Source organism: Pristiophorus japonicus, chromosome 7 (genome assembly GCF_044704955.1).
Source record: "Pristiophorus japonicus isolate sPriJap1 chromosome 7, sPriJap1.hap1, whole genome shotgun sequence".
Taxonomy (NCBI): domain Eukaryota; kingdom Metazoa; phylum Chordata; class Chondrichthyes; family Pristiophoridae; genus Pristiophorus; species Pristiophorus japonicus.
Window position 1 is genome coordinate 127,802,350 of NC_091983.1, and position 23,099 is coordinate 127,825,448.

Here is a 23,099-nt window from a genome sequence, read left to right on the forward strand (position 1 = left end):
TAGAGTATGAGAGTAAGCTTGCAGGGAACATAAAAACAGACTGCAAAAGCTTCTATAGATATTTGAAGAGAAAAAGATTAATGAAGACAAATGTAGGTCCCTTGCAGTCAGAATCAGGTGAATTTATAATGGGGAACAAGGAAATGGCAGACAAACTGAACAAATACTTTATTTCTGTCTTCACTGAGGAAGATACAAATAACCTTCCAGAAATACGAGGGGACCGAGGTCTAACGAGAAGGAGGAACTCAAGGAAATCCTTATTAGTCAGGAAATTGAGTTAGGGAAATTGATGGGATTGAAGGCCAATAAATCGCCAGGGCCTGATAGTCTGCATCCCAGAGTACTTAAGGAAGTGGCCCTAGAAATAGTGGATGCATTGGTGGTCATTTTTCAATATTCTATAGACTCTGGATCAGTTCCTATGGATTGGAGGGTAGCTAATGTAACCCCACTTTTTAAAAAAGGAGGGAGAGAGAAAACAGGGAATTATAGACCGGTTAGCCTGACATCGGTAATGGGGAACATGTTGGAATCAATTATTAAAGATGTAATAGCAGTAACAGGATCGGTCCAAGTCAGCATGGATTTATGAAAGGGAAATCATGCTTCACAAATCTTCTAGAATTTTTTGAGGATGTAACTAGTTGAGTGGACAAGGGAGAACCAGTGGATGTGGTTTATTTAGACTTTCAAAAGGCTTTTGACAAGGTCCCACACAAGAGATTAGTGTGCAAAATTAAAGCACATGGTATTGGGGGTAATGTACTGACGTGGATAGACAACTGGTTGGCAGACAGGAAGCAAAGAGTAGGAATAAATGTGTCCTTTTCAGAATGGCAGGCAGTGACTAGTGTGATAACGCAAGGTTCAGTGCTGGGACCCCAGCCATTTACAATAATGATTTAGACAAAGGAATTGAATGTAATATCTCCAAGTTTGCAGATGACATGAAGCTGGGTGGCAATGTGAGCTGTGAGGAGGATGCTAAGAAGCTGCAGGGTGACTTGGACAGGTTAGATGAGTGGGCAAATGCATGGCAGATGCAGTATAATGTAGATAAATGTGAGGTTATCCACTTTGGCCAAAACAGGAAGGCAGATTATTATCTGAATGGTGACAGATTCGGAAAAGGGGAGGTGCAACGAGACCTGGGTGTCATGGTACATCAGTCATTGAAAGTTGGCATGCAGGTACATCAGGCAGTGAAGAAGGCAAATGGCATGTTGGCCTTCATAGCGAGGAATTGAGTATAGGCCCTGCAGTTGTACAGGGCCTTTGTGAGGCCACACCTTGAATATTGTGTTGCGAAGGTTCACCTGACTGATTCCCGGGATGGCAGGACTGTCATATGAAGAAAGACTGGATCGACTAGGCTTATATTCACTGGAATTTAGAAGAATGAGAGGGGATCTCATAGAAACATATAAAATTCTGACGGGATTGGACAGGTTAGATGCAGGAAGAATGTTCCCGATGTTGGGGAAGTCCAGAACCAGTGGTTACAGTCTAAGAATAAGGGGTAAGCCATTTAGGACCGAGGTGAAGAGAAACTTCTTCACTCAGAGAGTGGTGAACCTATGGAATTCTCTACCACAGAAAGTTGTTGAGGTCAGTTCGTTAGGTATATTCAAAAGGGAGTTACATGTGGCCCTTACAGCTAAAGGGATCAAGGGGTATGGAGAGAAAGCAGGAATGGGGTACTGAAGTTGCATGATCAGCCATGATCATATTGAATGGTGGTGCAGTCTCGAATGGCCAAATGGCCTACTCCTGCACCTATTTTCTATGGGCTCAAGTTTCGGACTCCCGCTAGAACGGCACACATCAGAGAAGCCCTACTAATTTGTACAATAAAAATTGCACCGAATACTTACCTCGCTATTCTCCGCTAGCTGTAGGCCCATTTCTAGCTCGGCGCGGTGCAACACGAGCCGCTGGGGGCGGAGCTACAGCTCTGCGCCAAAAACAGTGCCGGCAGCTGTGTGCGTGCGCAGTAGCTACCGGCCCTCCCAGCGTGTCCGGTCTCCCGGGCAACAGCCCTATCCCAGGCCGAAGGGATGTCGCCCCTATCCCGGGCCGAGTGGCCCGACACATCTTACCTCGTCATTGTCGGGGCCCACCCGACCGGCCTCTCGCTGGAGGTGGGCCCCGTCCAAAGAGTCGTCGGCGTCTTCTGCGTGCGGGCCCGGCTTCGTTGTTGGTGGCGGGGCCCGCCTGCCCGGCCTCTCGCTGGGGGCGGGCCCCGCCCGAAGTCCTCGGTGGGGCCCGTTCAGCTTCTTCTCTCTCTTTTCTCCCTCCCCCTGGTTCATCTTCCCCACCTCCCCCGCGTTCATCTTCCCCCCTCCCTTCCCCGTTCATCTTCCCCCCTCCCCGTTCCTCTTCCCCCTCCCCCCGTTCCTCTTCCCCCTCCCCCCCGTTCATCTTCCCCCTCCCTGTTCATCTTCCCATTCCCCCCATCATTCCCCCTCCCCCCATCATTCCCCCTCCCCCCGTTCCTCTTCCACCCTCATCCCCTTCATCTTCCCGCCTCCCACCCGTTCATCTTTCCCCCTCCTCCCGTTCATCTTCCTCCCTCCCCCCCGATCATCTTCTCTCTCTTCCACCTCTTTTCTCTTCCCCCCTTTCTTCTTCCCCCCTATCTTATCCCCCCCCACTCTCTTCTCCCCCCACATCTTCTCCCCAGTGCTGCAGTAGGTGAATAGAAATAATTTTTTATTTATTGAGTGATTTTTAATTATCTTTTATTTTTAATTTTTAAATTTTTTTTGATTGAATTATTTGTTGATTTATTGATTTATTTATCATTTATTATTTGATGATGGCTCTTTATTTGTAAAAGTGAAGTGTTTAATGTTTGTAAACCCCCCTCCCCCCCATCTCTCGATCCCTACGCCTGATTTCTAAGTGTAGGCAAGGTTTTTCTGAACGTACAAAAATCTACACTTACTCAATGCTAAGTTAGTTTGAAGTAAGTTTTCACTAAACTTGCAAAACAGGCGTAAGTGGCTGAACACGCCCCCTTTTGAAAAAAAAATCTGTTCTAAAATGAAACTATTCTAACTCACTCGAACTGGAGCAAACTAAATGCCGAGAATTGCAATTTCTAAGATGCTCCATTCTAAAATAGTTGCTCCAAAAAAATAGGAGCAACTCGAGCCGAAACTTGAGCCCATTGTTTCTATGTTTCTATTAGACCGAACAAGCCTGTCAATTTTTGATAGATCTACTAGTCTGCTCACCAAATCCTTCAAATTTGATTTCTCTTTGGAAATATAACTCATTACATCTTTTATTGTTGTGTATCTATAAAGCATGCACTCCCATGTTCCGCCACCAGGGAGCTCATCCCCTGAAGTCCCAAGGGATCCCAGAATCCTCCCTCTGGCGAGTCTTATTAAAGACTGAGGTCACTGTTACTTTAACCTCCCTGTGTGCAGCCTCATCTGTGTTAGGAACACAATATTTATGTTGTCTGGTTCAAAGTCCTTTCCTTGTAACTTATTTCACAAGTCTACATTAACTTTTGTCTGAAAGATTCCAGCTGATTTCTTATCCATAACATCTTAGTTTTTAAGTTGTGTTCTAAGGAATGTCGGAATGAAACACAATAGCCCGGAATTTGCAGCTCGTGGCGAAGTGAAGGCATTTGCTGCTGGCCCTGAAGTACGCTTCCCTGTGCCGAGAACTTTGGGTTTTCTGACCTTGAATTCAATTCAACGGAACTTAATGGGGATCCCCTTGTGCGAACTGCTGTGATATCAACAAGCTTTCTAAACAGCCAATCAAATGGCAGAATTCTCACAGACAGTGAACAAGGAAGTGGTAAGCCCTTAAAATTCAAACTTTTAAAAATAGTTAGAGAGAGCAAAACAAAGATTGGGTCTCTCACATGAGCCAAAGGAAAACAGAAAATAAAGATGCACAAACTGAAAATAAAATTAAAATACAATTTTTCTTAAAGTTTCTTGAACATTTTAATGTTTATTAAAATGGACAAATTTCACACTGCACACAATTAAAATTAGTTTACCAGGCCCTTAGCATTTGTTTAGCAGGCAATACGTTGTTAAAACCCCAGTTGCACCTAATCCCTTTGGGTCTAACATTTATTGAGGAATTTAACAGGGTCATCATCATAGGTCGTCCCTTGAAATTGAGGAAGACTTGCTTCTACTCTAAAAGTGAGTTCTAAGGTGGTTGTACAGTTCAATGTGGGAATTACAGTCTCTGTCACAGGTGGAACAGACAGTGGTTGAAGGAAAGGGTGGGTGGGGAGTCTGGTTTGCCACACGTTCCTTCCGCTGTCTGTGCTTGATTTCTGCATGCTCTCAGCGACGAGACTTGAGGTGCTCAGCGCCCTCTTGGATGCTCTTCCTTCATTTTGGGCGGTCTTGAGCCAGGGATTCCCAGGTGCCAGTGGGAATATTGCACTTTATCAAGGAGGCTTTGAGGGCAACCTTGAAATGTTTCCTCTGCCCACCTTTGGCTCGTTTGCCGTGAGGGAGTTCCAAGTACTGCGCTTGCTTAGGGAGTCTCGTGTCAGGCATGCAGACAATTTGGCCTGCCCAACAGAGCTGGTCAAGTGTGGTCAGTGCTTCGATGCTGGGAATGTTGCCCTTAGCGAGAACACTGATGGTGGTAAGCCTATCCTCCAAGTGGATTTGCAGGATCTTGCGGGACTTACTGCGAAAGAGCCGAAGTTTTCATCAATTGCAATGGTTTACGAGATTTCACTGATTGCAGGCTCTGTGAGTGGGCTGGAGTGGGGTGCAAGGGGGTGGGTGGTGGCACAGCGCAGCCATTTTCGGAGCTGTCATTGACAGACCGCAACTTTAAGATTTCTGCATGCGTTTGCACATGCGCCAAATCCCGAAATTGCGGTCAGTTTCAAAGGCTGTATGACTGCATACTCAGAGTATGCCGACTGCAAATTCAGGGACAATCATTTTTTTTCTTACCTGAGTGCAAGATGTGTTATTTTTTTTCAGGATGATGGCTGGCCGGGATGTGATCAGGCTGAAAGAATTTAGAGTTGTTTATTTCACTGCATGTTATCACCATCATGGAGCTTGAGAAAAAATAAGTGGATGCATAGACTCGTAAATGTTAACAGCTGGCTACATTTAGAGCCTTATGACTTACGTCACGTTGACACAATGACTGGAATGCAGATCCTACTCTGATGATAAATCTGTCACACGCTCTTTGTGGAGCTTATTTACTTCCTGAGGTCCTGTTGCAGAATATGACCTAACAGTGAAATTATTCAGCTTATTCTGCAAACCAATATTTTAATTCCTTATTATAAATTAGGATTCAGAAAAGTTTATCAGTGAGGTATCTCTACTGAGTGTATTAGAATGGAGTTTTCATTTTGATATGAAACACTAGACTATGTCACAAAAAGCAGACCGATTTATTTAATCGGATAAAAATAGACCAGCTCAGAATGGCCGCTGTTTATTTTCCACTATGGTACCGAGAGGCATGTGCTGATATTTTTGGGAGCTGAGCCATATACTGCTTTGAGGTTCTATTGTGGTGAAAATCAAACTGATGCATTCATTAGGATCATTAACTGATAAACCAAGCATTTTATTTGAATAAATTGCTAACTTAGATAGTTTATAAAATCTTTATTATCTTCACTTCATTAAATTTACTGGCACTAATTATTTTGTTGATGAACTGGTGCCAAAAACAATGATGAATACCATAATGGTCATTTTGCAAATGGAGGTTGTTACAATGTAATTAGGTTTATGCCTCACTCAATTAGATTTATAAGAACAAAAGAATTAGGAGCAAGAGTAGGCCATACTGCCCCTCAAGCCTGCTCCGCAATTCAGTGAAACCATGGCTGATCTTCTCCCTCAATTCCATTTTCCCGCCTGATCACCATATCTCGTGATTCCCCTATAGTCCAAAAATCTATCTATCTCAGCCTTGAATATACTCAACGATTCAGTACTCACAGTTCTTTGGGGTAGAGAATTCCAAACATTTACAACCTTCTGAATGAAGAAATTCCTCCTCATCTCAATCTTATCCTGAGACTATACCCCCCAGTCCTAGACTCTCCAGCTATGGGAAACAACCTTTGCACTATGGATTATTTATCTAGGTGCCCACTATCATCATTGACTAATGAAGAGTCTGTGAACTAACATTTTTATTTGTATTTATTTTTGAAATGCAAAGCAATCTGAAATTTTTAGTGACATCTTAATTCATCCAAACAATCATCTTAAATATATGCAAAATACATTAAATGCAGTTTGTGTAAAATATATCACCAGATGAAACTGGTCTGAGGTTTCAGTAGTTAGAAATAAAAATAAGTTTAAGATTTTATCATCCATAAATGGCCTAGTTCACCATTAGGCTTTTGTAGTGTGTTTTTTGCATTCATTCCAGATCTCAAGACATACATTAAATACCCACTGCAGCCAGTAAAACATATTCATAGGCAGGAGTTAAATATATAAATAGTAGAAGAACCAATTTTGTATTGGTGAGTTTGAATAGGGGTCACCATGTGGAGTAACATGGTAAGTATTATTTTCAAAATGTCATCGCTACACGTAATGACCAGAGCAATTTTTACCCCCTCTCCCATACCATTTAATCTCGAACAACAGCATTAAGAATTCCTCTGAACTTCATTGCATGTGGTACCCGGACATCCTTGGTGTGGTGAGAATCTACATACACATAGACAAAGCATGGCTCTGTCTGACCTTAGTGTTTCTAAAGGCATTTTTCTATTTTGGAGATTACTAAAAATGTGCCTTAACCATCAGGAAAAGCTGTGAAATTGAAAGGAGAAACTAATCCATGTTGAAATATAGGCCCCAGACTGCAATTTAAAAAAAAATATATATATTTTTAGCATGTATCTGAAAACATATTGATTATTTACTGTATCCTTTAATCTATTGAATAAACCAGGATTTTGCATGAATAGCACAGGTGATTTTTGTACATTCATTGTTACATTAACAGAATACAGACCATAAGAGCTCCAGGTTCATTCCAATGTCTGGATTACAGATTTTAGCTGGTATAGCAGTAAAGCACCTCAACTCACCTCAACAGCATTAAGATGGGAAGAGGAAAATAATCAGCCATGGTTCTTAGTTCTGATCATTAACCAGTGACTGCTGCTGGGAAGTGCAGATGTGTGGACGTCAGGTGAGGACTGGGGACTCCAGTGTACCTCACTTGTATCTCTTGGTAGGCCATCTGCCAGGTTCATCCTGGCCTCCAGGATGCTGGGCGATAGGGATGGCGGGGCTGAGGAACTTCCTGGGGTGAGTAAACCCTCCCCTCGGCCCCACCTACTCCAGCATCGTGGGCTTGTTTATGGAGAAGTGGGAGATCCGTCCTTCATTAGACTTGCCTTCCAATTTGAATCCGCCATTGCAGGCCGAAGATTTTCACCTCCTCACTGTCTAGATGCACACACGGCTAAGATAGCACTGAGCAACTGGTGCCAAAAGGCCCAAACACCAGCATGAGGCAGAGTGATCTGAAGAGGAGGAGAGAAAACTGGAGAGGAAGAAAGGTAATCTGAAAAATTCTCCAGTATACGGCAACTTTTTGTGGGAAGTACTGTTTAATTTTATGGGGTGGTTTTATTTCACTTTGGATAAATCTTTGTCCCGACAGCAGTGCTCAGTGCAGGCTGCAAAGCATGAGTGTCTTCTGTGGCTGGCAATAATGACCACCAGCATATATACTGATAAATTCGTGACTTCAGTGCCTTACTGCGAGTTTATCAAGAAACGATTTGTAGTCAAGAAGCAGGAAATTCTTGGCAATAAACATTGTTTGGGATTCACGACAGTACATAAACATTTTTTGGTATTGAATTAATTTGTGCAGTGAGCTCTTTACCAAGGTTTTTGTCAAGTATTTCCCAGAGGAAAGGAAAGGAAAAGGGGATAATGGGATATGGAAAAGGGCAGGCAGATGGGATTAGGGCTACTGCTCGAGTAGAGGATAAACACTAATGTGGATTGGTTGAGCTGAATGGATCCATTTCTTATTGTAACTTCATTGTAATTCTGTATAACTTGCAATTTTATGTGAAATTATGTTCTCTTACATAGTAACTGTTACCCGTTATTGGTGTGGAAAGTGCATATGGAACAGGCGGTTAGTTCACCATAACAATTAATGCTCCGCCAAAAGAAACTATTTAATCACAACTTTATAATAACCCAGATTGACTACCATAATGACAAAAAGTCTATTTAGAAACTGGCTTTGATAAAAGGTGTCTGATTAACTGTTTAAGCCATCAGAGCTTTCAGAGCAGCGATGGCATCTTCAAACCTGGATTTTCTAGATGATTTAAGTTTATTTATTCTCCCTCCTGCCTCTCCAAGCCTCTCTCGGGTTACACACTGATCCCTGCCGGGAATGTGGTGAAAAGATGATTTGTCCCAGCCCTCCGCCAATGCCACTACTGAGCCAGTTACTGGGGTTGCCTCACCTTCCACTTCTTGCTCTCCTCCCGAGGGGGGATTACCTGGCCTTTGCTTGGCATCTCCTCCTGAGTCACCGGCACATGGCTGAGCTTTGGAAATGTGCAGTGCGTGAATTTGTGATGAGTGCATCATATTCTACTGATCCATGAAGCATTAGGACACTAACCCATTGTACCACCACTCTGCCCTTGTACTTGATTTTAATGCTTATGTATCATAAAGTACAACTAGAGAAAGTATTAAAAGGCTATTCCAAAATGTCTTTTAAATGAGCTAAAAGCCACTTGTACAAATAGCACCAGACTTTCCTCTTCGGTTATGCTGGTAAACTGGGATACCCTGGGCAAATGGGGAAGAAATATTGGCCAGGGAGCCATTCATTTGCTCCCATCAAACATCTGAGTGTTTCTACGAGAATTGACATCTAGTATATATAGGCAGGTTTATTATAATAATATGCAAATCAAGGGATAACATCATACAACATATTTCCCATCATTTATGCTTTAACAACGCTGGGCTCAATGAACGTCTGGCATCCAGTGCTGCTGTAGGCTGCAAGGGAGGGTTTAAGTTTGAAAGTACTGTTGCTTTGACTAAGGCTGTTGATCACAGTCACGGTGGCAAATTTAAAATCCAAAGCTAAAAAAATATTTTTATGATCTTCAGCCAACGTTCTGGCCATGCTGCGATATTGCTGTTAGCAAATTCCCTCTACACCAGCTGAAGTGGATGCCCCAACAGTGATCCTGGTGACCTTTTACGTACTGTGACCCTGAGGTCAGCAGCATAGGGAAGGGGCAGACAGAATTTAAAAGGGGCATCTAGCACTCCCACCCAGAACGGGTGGGAGCCTTACTAAAATATTTAAATTGGGTTCTTATGCCGGTTTTAGCTCACAGCCCAATTTTCAAGCACCAATGGGTGGAGTGTGTGCTCTGCTATTTTGCCCAATGGTTCTGGACTTAGAGGAATTCAAACCAGCAGTCCTTGAAAATGAGTCGTTCTGAAAATGGCAACAAACAAGGGAGGCCAGGATAAAAATATCCTGGCTCCATTGGAATATTTCTACAGGTGCCAGTTGATCAGTAGCCATCCCTGAGATTTTCTAGCAGCCCCTTTTAAGGAAATATATCTGGCTCAGCTCCACAGAGCGGCTGCTGGGTTTCCCACCTCCCCCTCCAGCCCCACCCCACCAATCTGCTCAACAAAAGGATGCAGATGAGGCCCGACCATGAAACGGTTAGGGACCTCCCTCAGTTGCCATTGGGTGGGTGGTGCGATCACTCTGTCCACGGTTCACCCAATGTGCACCCAACCATGAAATCGGTCCCACTGTCAAGGTTTCCACATAAGTAAAGGTGAGTGGTAGGATAGTGGCTGGTGCTGGTGAAATACCCCAGCAAGAGACACTGGATTCAAGTGAGGAGGAGAGAAAATTGGCAAAGAAAAGAAAAAAAACGAGATCGCCCAGGCTGCCGTAAAACTGGCCCGACCCAATATTGGATCAAATATCTTTCAGACTTTCTTATGGCGCAGGATATTAGCTCCTGAAAATTGTGCACATTGTATCCATTTTACGGGTGTAAAACAGGTGCAATGAGGTCCAATTTCTAGGCCAAGATTTTTTATTAAGTGCTCAATCATTTGTGCTGCTGGGCTATTTTCTGATCAATATTTTCAGCATAGAAATTCTGCTTTTGTGTTCACTAGCCCACTCACTTTAATGGGGAGAAAGCAACAGGCTGGCTTGCACAGAAGCGGAATTTCTAACCCCTAGTTTCATTATACTGCAGCATCGCTACTGTGCACCTCAATGAGTTGGAATAAACATTTGCTATTTTGTTATATGTAGTTTCATTTTCTGTGTCCACCATTTTAGTAAAGGACAAATATCGATCAAAAGACTGCAGGACAGCAATGAAGGGGACACAGACTGCATCACGGTTCAAGAAGGTGGCTCACCACAACCTTCTCAAGGGCAATTAGGGATGGGCAATAAATACTAGCCTTGCCAGCAACACCCACATCCCAAGAACAAATTAAACAAAAATACAAAATGCCCTGGTATTGACAGAAGTCTCTGTAAAGATTCCTAAGCAAAGAAAGATTTTTAGCTCAAAAAGATTATTCAGATAAAATCCAATGAGCGTGAAATCAAAGGAGTCATCAAAATTTGGAAATATATGAAATTCAGATTTTAAAAATGAATTCTTAAAAATAAAATTGCAATGGCAAATATAACAGCTGAACCTGAAGTCCAAAACGGATTAGGGTTTTTCCATATTCATAAATCCTTTTCTGAGAATTTTTTCCAATATTGCAAAGATCATCAGTGCACAAATGTAAGTGTAAATTGTATAAGGCTCCACTCCCAACACAGAGCCTTGACGGGAGAGCATTCTGGAGAATCCAGTATGGAGCTTTGTGTATCCAATTTATTCATATTAATCACCAGAAAATTGGAAGTGACACAAATCAGATGTGTTGATCTTTATTGGTGTTGACCAATTCTCCAATCTGTACGCAGCCTCTCCAAATTTACCCCATAATTCTCTAATCTTGCTAAATGGCAGTTTTTTGTGTTTTTAATATTCAACTTTATTCCAAACAGTTGTGGTTCAAATGGAGATAAACTGAATTTTTGACTCATGGCTGGCTTACAAGCTCAGTATCATTTCGAGAATTTTTAAATAAAAGCCGCTGACAAGCAACATCAGGCCCGAAGAGGCTCGGGTAAGTAAGGATGTTTCTTTAATTTTGGAAAGGCTTTTTATGGCCCAAGGGGGCAGGAGTTCTGCTCCTGGCCCAGCAAGGTAACCTTGGGCTTCATTTGCCCTGAGCCTTCTCCCCCAACTTCCTCCAGCTGTGATCAGCGCAGACCTCTGCTCCTGCATGACTTAACTTGTTGGTACTGTTTCCTTTGGTCCCCAGCAACATCCAGCTCCTGTCCCAATTCCTGCTCCCATCCACCGTCACTCCTGCCGGTTTTGTGTGGGAGACAGAGTTTAATTATTTAAATGAAGCACGGGAGCTAAAATGGCAAGGCCCTCCTGCCTAGGAGTCTATGGGGGATTCCATCCCACCCACACTTGGCCTGCCTTGAACTGGCCCCAAGTTAAAATCGGGACTTATATATCTCATTTTTTTAAATTTCACTGACTGTGCCTTCTGCATCCAGACAGTCGTCCCTGGTAAGAGGACAAAATGATAATGCCTTGATTCCACAATTATCGCCATTCCACACTAGATTGACGAAAACTCATCCCACAATTCTTCCTTCCAATGGTAGGTCCTCTCAGTTCAACTGCTAGATTTTTAATTTTGGGCCTTTCTTTGGACTCCGCAGCACATCTCTGGTGGTATGATTTTCAACCAATTCACCTGGTTTAGCTGTTAAGAGGTGCCATGTTACTTCTTTTGACTTTTCTTTCTTTCCTGTTGATCTCTGTTACATGTGATGACCTGGCCAAGACTGATAACTTGATCGCAGGGTGTGGGTTATGGTTAGGGGGAGTAATCTTGGCTGAGAAGCCCAGTGAACACATGGGCCGTGATTTCACCAACGGGTGTGAGTTGGGCACGGGCGGCATTGATGGTGTGCGGGGAACGTGCTCCAGGCTCCAGCTCGCCCTCTGACAGCAAGCTGGGGCTTGTTAAGCCCACCCTGCGGGCTTCCCAACCAATTAACTGGATGATATCATCTGATGACGCGTCATCAGGCGGTTTCCTTAAAGGGACCATACCCAACTATTTTTTGGCAGTTCATCTGTCAGTCTTTTGCAGCATTGAGCTGCTTTAAACATTGACAAGTACTGCACAAAGATGCACGGCTGCACGCAGGCTCTCCCATCACTCCCTCCAGTTGCTTATGGAGAGAGTCACAGCATGCAGGGAGGTTCTCTTCCCTTCCAATGGATGGAAGAGACCTCTCAAGGAGGCCAACGCAACCTGGTTGCACATTGCACATGAGGGCACAAGCAGGGATGTCGTCTAGAGGAGCTGGCTTCAGTGGCGCAAACCTTTCAAGATCTCAATAGATCACAAAATGTTACTGCAAAGTCACACTCAACCTCATCCTGCTGTGCCACTCCTCACATCCCCACCAATCTATCTTCCCTACTCTACCCCTGCACATCCTTACTCACGCCAACTTACCTTGCACCTCCACCCATCCCTCTCTCTCCCTATCTACATTATCAGTTCCCCAGGTCATTAGCCACCTCTAGCACTCGCCCTCATCCTTGTCCAATCATACCAACTAACAACACCCAAGAGTAGGTACTTGGGTCCTTTAGCCAATGTTAAGTATACTTAATGTTGATGTGTGTCAAACATTGAAATCCTTATTTTCAGGTCTTTGCGTTCTTGGACAGATTTGTGGGCACCTTTGGAAGTGGCTTAGTGAGTTGCAGTGAATGGTGCGACATAAGGGTACCCCCCACAATGGTGATAAGTGTGGAAGAAATGGGTTGGACATTGCAGGGATGCTTTATGGAGCTGGTATGGGATGGTGCCAACCTGGCGCATCATGTAGCACAGTGTGAAGTCAAGTAAATGTGGCCATGGTGAGGCCATCACTAGCCTCCCGGGCAGCAATGTGATCAGGTGCTAATGCCCTGTGTTCTGTGCAGCATCAGGTGATTGCGGAGAAGGTTGGTGTTGTTGCTGGTGTGTTTAGTGATGTTGGTGTTGGGGCTGAACGTGGTGGGATTCTGAGGACCAAGGTGAGATTTTTTTCAAGGGCACCGATGCTCTGGAATAGATTGCAGAGGAGCTTGAGATGACAGAAGCTCCAAGGAGGTGACAGTGAATAGAGAGTTCACTGCAAACACTTCCAAACTACATACAGCACAAAACTCTTTTCCAAATCCTGACAGCTTCAGCTTCTGACACTGGAAAGTGAACAGCTGTGAAATGGTAGTTTTTATACCACTTCTGCAGCTGTCAACTAGCCAAAGCAATAGAGAGTCACTGAGAACCTGACTCCACTTACTTGACATAAAACCCAAGGGACAGTAAAGCCGTCAAAATGTTAGTAAAATTGTAAGTACCTGTTTTTAAGCCTCTTAGCTAGCATTTAAGTACCTTTTAATGATGTTAGTTACCTGTCCCACTGCTTGCTGTTGGGTCGGCTAACCGAACGCAGATCTGACAGTTGAGAAACTGACACGGAGGCGGGTTCAGTGTGGGATCCTGACCCACTGTCAATCAGAGCCATTTTGTCAGCGGCCCCGCCTCCAAACCCGCACTCGCAGGGCTGGGAAGATTCCAGCCAAAGTGTGCAAGTTTAACTTTCGATGATGATGTAAAACAGGCGATATCAGATCAGCTACCTATTATACATCTGTCTGATATTCCTTTCATTAACATCAGTGGAAAGGAAAATTGAGTGGGGTGTATAATGTGCGGCTGATCCAATATCACCCATAAACTCAAATCTCACAGTATGAATGGATAAAGTGTCCATGTGCTATGCTACTGCACAATCCATGTCACTACCAATTCAAAAATAATTTTATAGCTGTAATAACTGATCACATTGACATAAATTCTAGCTTAGATGTAGGAGATTTAAAAATATGCACCTACTATATATAGATCAATGTTGCAAATATCCATTTATAATATAAAACTGCAAAGATCTTGTAGAGAATAAAACTGGTTCTGACATAACAGCATTAAATGCATAATGAAAATATCCCAGTGTTGTACAATGTAACATTTCAGGACTAATCTGTATAATCTCATTCATATCATGCTATTGTATTAGTTAAAAATATAAATATATATAGGAACATGCAATAGACTTGCTGAAAAAAACCATCTAAAATAATATGTCAGTGGCATGTTTATCAATCTAACAATGACATTTTTGGCTTGTAACCCAGAACAAATTGTTGCTTTAACCTTTGTTCTTCAAAATTTAAATCCTCCTCCAAATGCTTTCTGTTAGGATGAAAAATATGGATCTGATGAATGTTGATGGCTCGCTTTAGAGAAATGATTGCAAAATAGTTTCTGCAACTAAAGCTGTCTTTATAGTTTGGAAGTGCAAGTGAAAAACAATATGAGAAAACCCAAAGATCCCTCTGCTCTAGGTGATTCAGTCTCATACATTATTAGCATGTTGTTTTTCATCATTTCAACAGCACAGAACTATCGTTGCTTCAGAAAGTTAGTTGTCTGAATATAATGAGGTTTATGGTCAGAGTTAGAGGTTAAAAAGATCTCATTCTTTAGTTCAGTAGATGTACATCACATTTATTATGTCCTAGCCAGCAATAGAGTAAGGTTTTTACAAACATCTCTGAAGAAAAATATTTGGTAAAAATTGGAAGAGATGGCTTTAATCATATCAAAACATCTCACTAAATGTAATGGCGTCACTCATTCATGATGTGATTGTGACAATAACACGGGTTTGTTGCACCTCCTCTCTCTTCCTAGTGACAAAGGCAGTGAGTGCCCCTTTAAATGTTAATAAGGCAAAAAGATTATTTACACTTTTTTCAGTCTTGGTTTATAGCGGTTAATTATTACAATGTAAATTATTGTGAATTGTATTTCAAAGGGTTGATATTCTTTTCAAATATTCATCCTCTGCTCCCCGTTTTGGTTTTATTTAGATTTATATAGAAAGGCTGAACATCTTCCAGTTTTCAAAGAGGAAAACTTGTAAAGAAAGTGTTAAAAAGTTAAGAACCTTCTTGAAATGTAATATGATCATTTTAAAACCACAGATGTTAAATAAAAATTTGACAGTCTCTTACCTCTGTGGAGGCTCAGTGAGTTGGGGATATGAGCTGCTGGGTGGCTGTGATCAGGGAGCTCTGGAGTGCTGTACACTTTTCCTCTGAATGGCACAAAGTTTATTGGAATAAACTGAGTAGGTGGGGAAAAGCCAAACTTTAAGAGGCGTGGTTTATGTTGTCACAGACTGATTTATAAGTTTCTATTGGATAAAATCCAGAAGTCTCCTCCCAGCTGTGTTTCAAGCACCAAAAATGTCAAAGTCAGCTGTCATTATGACTTCATTTTCCAACCTCTTCCCTCTCCCAAAACAAAACTTTCAGTTCTTCACAAGTATCTCAGTTTAAATGTGTGACAAAATGATTGTTTTCCATCATTTTAGAAATGTAGTATAGTAATGTATTATACTGTGTGTACAATCAGTGTTCCAGGAAAGGCGAGATTGCATCCCACTGCTTCCAGTCTCTGATTTTAACTGGTATTGTTTTGGGATTCGAGCTGTTTATACAACTCCAGTGCTTGAAAATGAGTTTAATTTGCTTTGACTTTATTTTATTCACATATTAGGAAAGTTGTAACAAATAACTCACCTCTTTCAGCTTTTTCCCTTATCTTCTATATTTGGTTCAAATATTTTTTTCTACAAAGTATGTGGTATGTATAGTGGGAAGGGGTTATCTTGTCTTGAGGGAAGAGCCCTCTCACCTCTTGTCTGTCAGTTTTTACATAGAATTAAATCTGAATTTCTGGAAACTAATGTTACAGCTGCATCCCATGAGTGAGCAGGATTAGTTCACAGGAGCCAATTACAAACAATTTTTTTTTCCCCCTTAATCTTTGTCCCATTTCTCATGAAGTCACTCTGTTCCTGACAGCTCTCCACTACTTTGGCAAGTGGCCATTGTTCATGTGGGAGCCCAGGTCTTGAACGTCAACAGGAAATTCAACTGGACAACATCAGAGGCAAGCTCAACAGTGTCCTCACTCATGCATTTTCCAGCAGGGACCACTGGCAAACAATCAGGAGCAGGAACCCTAGATGATTTATGAGAACTTGATTGCTCTTAGGAAAGTAGCACAACAGCAAAGGATCAGCTCAGGTTTAAAATTTGTCTCTTCAGTCATTTAGCCAGATTGGCTTGAACACATCCTTCTTCACAATCCCCACATAGGAGGGAAAAGGGGCTGAAGCCCCAGGTAGACCTGATACGAGTAGCTCACCTGTCTGAAACAGGTGGAAGACTGCCTTAATATGCAAATTGGGGTCCTAGGACCCCGATTGCAATTTTCAGGTACAAGTGGCTGGAGTGTGAACCATCAAGGTCATGGAAATAAATTAATCTTGCCCTATCCACATCACCTTTCAATTCTATTTCAATTCCAACTACAAAATATCTGTTGAAAGGAATTTGCCCAATAGTGCACAGTTTATAATTACCCGACATTTTAATGGTCTAGAAGAGTGTTCCACAGAAGATCTATGCCACAGGTAATGAAACAGATTTTGGAGGGATGTGTTTAGATTTTAGAACCAATAGAAGCAAAAAAAATTAAAAGCTCTTCATCTGAATGCACACAGCATTCGTAACAAGGTAGATGAGTTGACGGCACAAACAGATATAAATGGGTATGATCTGATAGCCATTACAGAAATGTGGTTGCAAGGTGACCAAGACTGGGAACTGAATATTCGGAAGGATAGACAGAAAAAGGTAGCCTTGAGGAAGAGTTCATAGAGTGTATCCAAGATGGTTTCCTTGAACAGTACGTTGTGGAAACAACCAGGGAGCAGGCTATTTTGGATCTGGTACTGTGTAATGAGACAGGATTATAAATGATCTCATAGTAAAGGATCCTCTAGTAATGAGTGACCATAGCATGGTTGAATTTCAAATTCAGTTGGAGGGTGAGAAAATTGATTCGCAAACCAGTGTCCTGATCTTAAACAAAGGTGATTACAAAGGTTATGAAGGCAGAGTTGGCTGAAGTGGACTGGGAAAATCGATTAAAGTGTAAGACGGTTGATAAACAGTGGCAGACATTTAAGGAGATATTTCATAACTCTCAACAAGAATATATTTCAGTGAGAAAGAAAGACTTTAAGAGAAGGGAGAACCATCCGTGGTTAACTAAGGAATGAAAGAATGGTATCAAATTGAAAAAAATGGCATACAAAGTGGCCATTATTAGTGGGAGGCCAAAGGATTGAGCATTTTTTTAAAATCAGCAAAGGATGACTAAAACAATTATAAAGAGAGGGAAGATAGAGTATGAGAATAAACTAGCAAGAAATATAAAAACAGATAATAAGAGCTTCTACAGATATATAAAAAGGAACAGAGTAGCTAAAGTAAACATTGGTCCCTTAGAGGATGAGCCTGGGGAACTAATAATGGGGAACAGGGAAATGGTGGAGACTTTGAACAAATATTTTTATTGGTCTTGACAGTAGAAGACACTAAAATCCTCCCAATAATAGATGATCAAGGGGCTTTAGGGAGGGAGGAACTTAGAAACATAGAAACATAGAAAATAGGTGCAGGAGTAGGCAATTCGGCCCTTCTAGCCTGCATTGCCATTCAATGAGTTCATGGCTGAACATGCAACTTCAGTACCCCATTCCTGCTTTCTCGCCATACCTCTTGATCCCCCTAGTAGTAAGGACTTCATCTAACTCCTTTTTGAATATATTTAGTGAATTGGCCTCAACAACTTTCTATGGTAGATAATTCCACAGGTTCACCACTCTCTGGGTGAAGAAGTTTCTCCTCATCTTGGTCCTAAATGGCTTACCCCTTATCCTTAGACTGTGACCCCTGGTTCTGGACTTCCCCAACATTGGGAACATTCTTCCTGCATCTAACCTGTCTAAACCCATCAGAATTTTAAACGTTTCTATGAGGCCCCTCTCATTCTTCTGAACTCCAGTGAATACAAGCCCAGTTGATCCAGTCTTTCTTGATAGGTCAGTCCCGCCATCCCGGGAATCAGTCTGGTGAACCTTCGCTGCACTCCCTCAATAACAATAATGTCCTTCCTCAGGTTAGGAGACCAAAACTGTACACAATACTCCAGGTGTGGCCTCACCAAGGCCCTGTACAACTGTAGCAACACCTCCCTGCCCCTGTACTCAAATCCCCTCGCTATGAAGGCCAACATACCATTTGCTTTCTTAACCACCTGCTGTACCTGCATGCCAACCTTCAATGACTGATATACCATGACACCCAGGTCTCGTTGCACCTCCCCTTTTCCGAATCTGTCACCATTCAGATAATAGTCTGTCTCTCTGTTTTTACCACCAAAGTGGATAACCTCACATTTATCCACATTATACTTCATCTGCCATGCATTTGCCCACTCACCTAACCTATCCAAGTCGCTCTGCAGCCTCATAGCATCCTCCTCGCAGCTCACACTGCCACCCAACTTAGTGTCATCCACAAATTTGGAGATACTACATTTAATCCCCTCGTCTAAATCGTTAATGTACAGTGTAAACAGCTGGGGCCCCAGCACAGAACCTTGCGGTACCCCACTAGTCACTGCCTGCCATTCTGAAAAGTCCCCATTTACTCCTACTCTTTGCTTCCTGTCTGACAACCAATTCTCAATCCATGTCAGCACACTACCCCCAATCCCATGTGCTTTAACTTTGCACATTAATCTCTTGTATGGGACCTTGTCGAAAGCCTTCTAAAAGTCCAAATATACCACATCAACTGGTTCTCCCTTGTGCACTCTACTGGAAACATCCTCAAAAAATTCCAGACGTTTTGTCAAGCATGATTTCCCTTTCACAAATCCATGCTGACTTGGAGCTATCATGTCACCTCTTTCCAAATGCGCTGCTATGACATCCTTAATAATTGATTCCATCATTTTACCCACTACCGATGTCAGGCTGACCGGTCTATAATTCCCTGTTTTCTCTCTCCCTCCTTTTTTAACAAGTGGGAGGGAACTTAAAATAATCACTATCACGAAATAAAAAGTGCTTGGTAAAATAATAGGACTAAAGGTGGACAAGTCCCCTGAACCTGATGGCTTGCATCCTAGGATCTTGAAAGAAGTGGTTACAGAGATAGTGGATGCATTGTTTGTAATCTACCAAAAAAATACCTGGATTCTGGAGAACTCCCAGCGCATTGGAAAACCGCAAATGTAACGCCCCTATTTAAAAAAGCAGGCAGACAGAAAGCAGGAAACAATAGACCAGTTAGGCTAACATCTGTCATTGGTAAAATGCTGGAATCCATTATTAAGGAAGCAGTAGCAGGACATTTGGAACAGCATAATACAGTCAAGCAGAGTCAGCATGGTTTTATGAAAAGGAAATCATATTTGACAAATTTGCTGGAGTTCTTTGTGGATGTAATCAGCAGGGTGGGTAAGTGGCAACCAGTGGATGTGATGTATTTGGATCTCCAGAAGGCATTCAATAAGGTGCCACCTAAAAGGATACTGCACAAGATAAGAGCTCACGGGGTTGGGGGTAATATATTAGCATAGATAGAGGATTGGCTAACTGACAGAAAACAGAGAGTGGGGATAAATGGGTCTTTTTCTGATTGCAAACAGTAACTAGTGGGGTGCCACAGGGATCGGTGCTGGGGCCTCAACTATTTACAATCTATTAATGACTTGGATGAAGGAACCGAGTGTAATGTCGCCAAGTTTGCTGATGATACAAAGATGGGTGGGAAAGCAAGTTGTGAGGAGGACACAAAATATCTGCAAAGGGATATAGATAGGCTAAGTGAGTGGACAAACGTTTGGCAGTTGGAATATAATAAGAACATAAGAACATAAGAAATAGGAACAGGATTAGGCCATACGGCCCCTCGAGCCTGCTCCAACATTCAATAAGATCATGGCTGATCTGATCATGGACTCAACTCCACTTCCCCGCCTGCTACCCATAAACCCTTATCGCTCAAGAAACTGTCCATTTCTGTCTTAAAATTATTCAATGTCCCAGCTTCCACAGCTCTCTGAATTCCACAGATTTACAACCCTCTGAGAGAAGAAATTCCTCCTCATCTCTGTTTTAAATGGGCGACCCCTTATTCTAAGATCATGCCCTCTAGTTCAAGTCTCCCCCATCAGTGGAAACATCCTCTCTGCATCCACCTTGTCAAGCCCCCTCATAATCTTATACGTTTCGATAAGATCACCTCTCATTCTTCTGAACTCCAATTAGTAGAGGCCCAACCTACTCAACCTTTCCTCATAAGTCAACCCCCTCACCCCCAGAATCAACCTAGTGAACCTTCTCTGCCTCCAAAGCAAGTATACCCTTTCGTAAATATGGAAACCAAACTGCACGCAGTATTCCAGGTGTGGCCTCACCAATACCTTGTATAGCTGTAGCAAGACTTTCCTGCTTTTATAATCCATCCCCTTTGCAATAAAGGCCAAGATACCATTGGCCTTCCTGATCACTTGCTGTACCTGCATATTATCCTTTTGTGTTTCATGCACAAGTACCTTAAGGTCCTGCTGTACTGCTGTACTTTGCAATCTTTCTCCATTTAAATAATAACTTGCTCTTTGATTTTTTTCTGCCCAAGTGTATGACCTCACAATTTCTAACATTATACTCCATCTGCCAAATTTTTGCCCACTCACTTAGCCTGTCTATGTCCTTTTGCAGATTTTTTGTGTTCTCCTCACACATTGCTTTTCCTCCCATCTTTGTATCGTCAGCAAACTCGGCTACATTATACTCAGTCCCTTCTTCCAAGTCGTTAATATAGATTGTAAATAGTTGGGGTCCCAGCACTGATCCCTGCGGCAACCCACCAGTTACTGGTTGCCAACCAGAGAATGAACCATTTATTCTGACTCTCTGTTTTCTGTTAGTTAGCCAATCCTTTATTCATGCTAATGGATTGCCCCCAACCCCGTGAACTTACCTTTTATGTGGCATTTTGTCAAATGCCTACTGGAAGTCCAAATACACCACACCCAATGGTTCCCCTTTATCCACCCTGTTCATTACATCCTCAAAGAACTCCAGAAAATTTATCAAACATGACTTCCCCTTCATAAGTCCATGCTGACTCTGGCTGACTGAATTTTGCTTATCCAAATGTCCTGCTACTGCTTCTTTAATAATGGAATCCAAAATTTTCTCAACCACAGATGTTAGGCTAACTGGTCTATAGTTCCCTGCTTTTTGTCTGCCTCCTTTTTTAAATAGGGGTGTTACATTTGCAGATTTCCAATCTGCTGGGACCTCCCCACAATCCAAGGAATTTTGGTAAATTACAACCAAAGCATCCACAATCCCTGCCGTTACTTCTCTTAAGACCCTAGGATGCAAGCCATCAGGTCCGGGGGATTTATCTGCCTTTAGTCCCATTATCTTACTGAGTAACACGTCCTTAGTGATTGTGATTGTGTTAAGTTCCTCCCCCTCTATAGCCCCTTGACTATCCACTGTTGGAATATTGTTAGTGTCCTCTACCGTAAAGACTGATGCAACATATTTGTTCAGCGTTTCTGCCATCTCCATGTTCCCCATTACTAGTTCCCTGGTCTTGTCCTCTAAGGGAACAACATTTACTTTAGCCACTCTTTTCCTTTTTATGTACTTATAGAAACTCTTGCTATCTATTTTTATATTTTGTGCTAGTTTACTTTCATAGTCTATCTTCCCTTTCTTAATCATTTTTTTAATCGTTCTTTGCTGGCTTTTAAAAGTTTCCCAATCTTAAAAACATAGAAACATAGAAAATAGGTGCAGGAGTAGACCATTCAACCCTTCGAGCCTGCACAACCATTCAATATGATCATGGCTGATCATGCAACTTCAGTACCCCATTCCTGTTTTCTCTCCATACCCCTTGATCCCTTTAGCCATAAGGACCACATCTAACTCCCTTTTCAATATATCTAATGAACTGGCATCAACAACTTTCTGTGGTGGAGAATTCCACAGATTCACAATTCTGAGTGAAGAAGTTTCTCCTCATCTCGGTCCTAAATGGCTTACCCCTTATCCTTAGACTGTGACCCCTGGTTCTGGACTTCCCCAACATCAGGAACATTCTTCTTGCATTTAACCTGTCCAATCCCGTCAGAATTTTATATGTTTCTATGAGATCCCCTCTCATTCTTCTAAATTCGAGTGAATATAAGCCTAGTCGATCCAGTCTTTCTTCACATGTCAGTCCTGCCATCCCGGGAATCAGTCTGGTGTACCTTCACTGCACTCCCTCAATAACAAGAACGTCCTTCCTCAGATTAGGAGACCAAAACTGCAACAATACTCAAGGTGTGGTCTCACCAAGGCCCTGTACAACTGCAGTAACCCCTCCCTGCTCCGATTCTCAAATCCCCTTGCTATGAAGGCCAGCATGCGATTCGCTTTCTTTACTGCATGCTGTACCTGCATGCCTACCTTCATGACACCCAGGTCTCGTTGCACCTCCCCTTTTACTAATCTGTCACCATTCAGATAATAATCTGCCTTCCTGTTTTTGCCACCAAAGTGGATAACTTCACACTTATCCACATTATACTGCATCTGTCATGCATTTGCCCATTCACCAAACTGTCCAAGTCCCCTGCAGACTCCTAGCATCCTCCTTGCAGATAGCACTGCTACCCAGCTTGTGTCATCTGCAAACTTGGAGATATTACATTCAATTCCTTCGTCTAAATAATTAATGTATATTGTAAATAGCTGGAGTCCCAGCACTGAACCCTGCGGCACCCCACTCGTCACTGCCTGCCATTCTGAAAAGGACCCGTTTATTCCTACTCTTTGCTTCCTGTCTGCCAACCAGTTCTCTATCCACGTCAATACATTACTCCCAATACCATGTGCCTGAATTTTGC

The 23,099-nt window shown here is 42.4% G+C and overlaps 2 protein-coding genes across 6 annotated transcripts in view; one reads left to right on the forward strand and one right to left on the reverse strand.

Moving 5' to 3' along the window:
• pln1 (phospholamban 1) overlaps positions 1 to 15,358 on the reverse strand; it is a 54,726-nt gene extending 39,368 nt beyond the window's left edge. For 2 of the 3 annotated variants that reach the window (XR_011593875.1, XM_070885317.1), the window contains exon 1: positions 15,272 to 15,358. The gene's annotated coding sequence lies outside the window, so the exon portion shown is untranslated. Of the gene's footprint in view, positions 1 to 4,961; positions 5,072 to 15,271 lie in introns of all 3 variants that reach the window. The other variant, XM_070885319.1, reaches the window with a different exon arrangement.
• Positions 1 to 23,099, forward strand: part of cep85l (centrosomal protein 85, like) — a 437,369-nt gene that overhangs the window by 210,911 nt on the left and 203,359 nt on the right. The window lies entirely within an intron of this gene.